The sequence below is a fragment of the Otolemur garnettii genome, unplaced genomic scaffold, assembly GCF_000181295.1.
Source record: "Otolemur garnettii isolate 467f Iridium unplaced genomic scaffold, OtoGar3 scaffold00179, whole genome shotgun sequence".
NCBI lineage: Eukaryota > Metazoa > Chordata > Mammalia > Primates > Galagidae > Otolemur > Otolemur garnettii.
The window spans coordinates 2,605,680-2,610,330 of NW_003852574.1; positions in this window are offsets into that span (position 1 = coordinate 2,605,680).

Sequence of the window (4,651 nt, forward strand, 5' to 3'; positions counted from 1 at the left end):
CCCTGGGTAGAGTGCCATGGCATCACAGCTCACAGCAACCTCCAACTCCTGGGCTCAAGCGAGTCTCCTGCCTCAGCCTCCCAAGTAGCTGGGGCTACAGGCACCTGCTGCAATGCCCGGCCATTTTTTGGTTGCAGCCATCATTGTTGTTTGGCAGGCCTGGGCTGGGGATTCGAACCCACCACCTTAGGTGTATGTGGCTGGGGAATTTTAAAATAACATATCACGATCACATCATTCTCCCTTTAAAACTTTCCAGTGTTTCCTTTACATGTAGAGTACAATTTAGACTCTTCTTGCCTCATGGCCCCTATGATCTATCCCCTGCTGATGTCCACCCTGGTGCTTGCTACCCCACAGTCTGGCCGGACACACCATGCTGGCCCTCACCTTAGGGCCTTTGTACTGGCTGACAGCTTCTCAGAATCTTTTTCTCCAACATCCTGAAGCAGCCATTTGTCTAACTTTGTCTGGTTGACTGGTTGTGGCATTTGCTCCCTGCAGTACAAGGGAAGCAATGCTATGTGCTTCCAGGGCTCAGAGACCGCCTTCACTCCCAGAATAGGTTCCCCCACTCCTATATTCTTCCCTTCCTCCTAGTCACTATCCATAGGAAGCCCCTAAGCCCAGGTGGCAAGGTATATCTTGCTGGGCTGCTTGCTGTTGCATCACCTTCATTAGGGCTGTTTTTGCTCCTTCATTAAATTAAATTCCAGGAAGCAGTGCTAATGACAGTCCTAACGAGTCATGGGAGTCCCAGCCTTTGGACAGCATGGTAGGGAGGACTAAATAATAATGTGAACAAAGCAACAAAGCAGTGGCTCCTGGGGATAGAGCTGATTATCATTTCCTAGGCCCTCTAAGGACCCTAGGCTTCCCAGGGAGGTGGTCTTTGGAGGCTGTGTATGCAGTAGGCAGAGTGGCAGATTGAACCATGAGCTCTTCAAAGATAAGAAAAAGAGAGAAGTTTAGTTCAGACCTTGGCCCTAAAGCCCTGAGCACCCCGGGTTTCTCTGTTAGGACCTAGTGTCTCCCCTCCAGTTATATCAGGAGCACCCTGAATGCCAGGACCATTTGGATTCTTAGGGCTAGACATGATCACTGGTTTGGAGATGCTGGTGCTACTGCCTCACCATTCCTGGGGACTTAGGAACTGCCTGTATGTCTTACTCCTCAGGGATGCTTCAGGTAGTCCCCTCTCATACCACGGTCTTCTTGCTTTCAATATTCTGGCCAGGCTGGCTTCCTTCCTAGTTCAGAAACATTCACTTATTTCCCACCCCAGGGCCTTTGCACTTAGTGTTGCCCCTACCTGTCACTCTATTCTGGCTTATCACATGACAGGTCCCTCCCTATGATTCAAAGTTCCCTTCCTCAGACTGTTTTCTCCTTCCCCCATCTCCCAGTGGCTCTAATGTCACCCTCTTGTTTCCTCTGACACTGTAAAATTCTATTTCCCTGTTAACTTGTTCAGTGTATGCTCCTCAAGGGCAGGGTCCCAGCCATCTCCCTTACCCTCAAGTTCTCAGAACATTGGCACACAATATGTTCACAGTAAATACTGGTTGAACAGATGACCCCAGGTGTCCAACCGATGACCCCCACAGGCCACATGCTAATTTTGTGAGGACTATTTTTGCTTATCTGTGGTGTCAGATATGAGGAAAAATATGACAAACCCTTTTTTTTTCTAATCAGCTTTTGTTAGTGTTTGTGTATTTACTGTGTGGCCCAAGATACCTCTTATTCTTCCAATGTGTAGGAGAAAAAAAAAAGTTGGACACCCCTGCTCAGATCTTCCTGCAGTCCACCCACCTTTCCCCAATACACACAGCCATATCTCTGTGTCAGGTTGGGCCCTTAGGCCTAAGGCAGAAACTTCTGGGCAGGGAGTACTAGGGCATGAGTTCTCCAGGCCAAAGCCAATGATCTGTGAAGGGGTTGGATGACCAGGAAGGGGACCTTGGAATCCAGAGCCCCTAGACTTGGGGCTCTTTCTCTGGGGGAAAGAGAGGCCTCGGGAGAGAGATCTGGTGGTGGTGGTAGGGGTAGGATAGTTAACTCCAAATCTCAGAATTTCTACTAAGCTAAAAAGCAGGAAGAAGAAAGTGTGGGAGATGGACCAGGAGGTGGAGCCTCTCCTAGGACCGCAAGAGGGAGCAAGCTTTGGCCACTGAGATCTGCAAGAAGAAGCTGCCGAGGCTCTGCAAGACTATGAGATTTGGTAGTCATAGGTCCTCTGCTGGGGACTCTCTGCCATCTGGCAGCCATGGACATGGAGTGGTCAGGATACTGGACTTTGGGAAACCCTAGGGTCCTGAGGTTTTGGACTTGGGACAGGGACATACATATACACATTGAAACTGTCTTTGGGGAAGTGCTGGCAGCTTCCCCTTCCTGGAGCCTGCAGGCTAGGGTATCACAGCCTACTGAGGGGGTCTCTTCACCCTATCCAGGGATGGTGTCTAGTAGGAACTCAGGACAAGCTGGACCTCCTTTGTGGCCTGTGGTGAGCCCTGAGGCTATTCTGCCTGTAGGAGTGAACCAATAGCTGCCACTTCTTCATTCTAGCTGGAGTGCTACCCTCTGCTGATGTCACTTCAGTGTCCTTTATGGTCTAGTCCAGCTGGTACTGGGCTAGTGGGCACAGGGACAAGTCATGCCTCTGGTGCTCATGAGCCCATGGCTAGGCAGCCACCCTTTGCCCTCAAAATGACCTCTCCTGAAAGGATCCCTGGATTCCTGAATGTGAAGGAACCAGGGATGGAACCAGGATGCCTATGACATACCTCATTGGATAACTGTGGATGGGTCCTGACCCATTCTGAGTCAGTTGACTCAGGAGCAAAGCAAGAGGTTTCTCCAGCTCTCACCCTTGATATTCTTGCTGGTCCTTCCCCAAATCTACTTCTCAGTCCTACCTCTCTGTCTTTGCATGTGCTGTTCCGTTTTCCCTGTTCTTCTCCCTCTAGCACTGCCCCCCTAAAGAAAGCATCCTGACCTTCCTAGGCACCACTGGTTTCTTCTTTCTTTGCACATGCAATTATAGTGATTTTTTTTTTTTTTTGAGACAAAGCCTCTAACTATCCCCCTGGGTAGAGTGCTGTGGCATCACAGCTTATAGCAACCTCCAACTCTTGGGTTCAAGCGAGTCTCCTGCCTCAGCCTCCCAAGTAGCTGGGACCACAGGTGCCCACCACAATGCCTGGCTGTTTTTTGGTTGCAGCTATCGTTGTTTGACGGGCCTGGGCTGGATTCAAACCCGTCACCTTAGGTGTATGTGGCTGGCACCTTGGCCACTTGAGCCATAGGCACCGAGCCTATAGTGAATATTTTTAGAGTGGCAGCAAGAGTCCACTCCCAGAACAGTGCCTGTGGCTCAGTGGGTAGGGCACCCGCCCCATATACTGAGGGTGACAGGTTCAAACTCGGCCCTCGCCAGCTAAAACAGCAGTGGCAACTGCAACAAAAATAGCCAGGTGTTGTGGTGGGCACCTGTAGTCCCAGCAACTTGGGAGGCTGAGGCAAGAGAGTCCCTAGCCCAAGAGCTGGAGGTTGATGTGAGCTGTAACACCACAGCACTCTACCAAGGGCGACAAAATGAGACTCTGTCTCAAAAAAAAAAAACTCCTACTCCCAGTTCCAGGAAGAGGAGACCCCTGCTAAGGTGGGATAGTTTATGTACAATTTATTCTTTTAACTTGACAAATATTACCTGCCACCCTACAAGGAGCCAGGAATCAGGACCTTGGGTGAGAGAGATTCACTACCAGGACAGTGAGATTTGGCTGGAGAGGGGGAAGCCCCAGAACAATAGGAGTCAGAGAGGCCCAGCTCACAGCCAGGGAATGAAAGATGAGAGGGATTAGCTTAATGGGGTAGGGGAATCAGAGGGGAAGAACAAGGGGATAGAACAAGGCAAGCCAGATGGTCGGAGTGCAGTGCGTTGCAAGTGGAGGGAGATGTGGTAGATTCTTGGGTGTGGACATCCCCATAGGGCCTTACAGATACCACTATTATAACAACTTACCCCTATTAAGGGCTTTTGGTGTGCCATGCACATTCTGAACATTTAACATATTTTCTCTCTCAGCCTGTGCATTGGGTGTATATAACTTTCAGACCCATTTTAGTTATAAGAAAACTGAGGCACAAGGAGTTTCTGGTATTTGTCTAAAGTAATAGGCAGCTGGAAAGTTTGCAGACTATTCCCCAGGGTCCTTGCTGCCAACTACCCCTCTACTACCTCTGCCTCTAGTACAGTGGAAACTAGTGTATATAGGCTTTATTTTCAGGGTACTAGGGAGCCACAGGAGGTTTGTGACAAGGGAGTGATGTGACTTCTTTCAGTAGGAACCCCTGGGCTGCCATATGGATGATGGATTGAACAGGAGAGCCAGAGAGCAGGCTGGAGGCCTAGACTAGAGACAGAGGGGAAAGAGAACAGGGACAGATTTGAGGGATAATTGAGGAGAGGCAGAGGCTGATAGCATGTAGGGGGTAGGTAGAGAGGGCCAGGAAGTGGTGGAGAGCCTAGAAGTAGGGACCAGTGGGAAGGGATGTACCCAATTCTAGACAGTGGGCTTAAAATGCCTGAGGTGGCTGGCCACAGTGGCTCACACCTATAATTCTTTTTTTTTTTTTTTTTGAG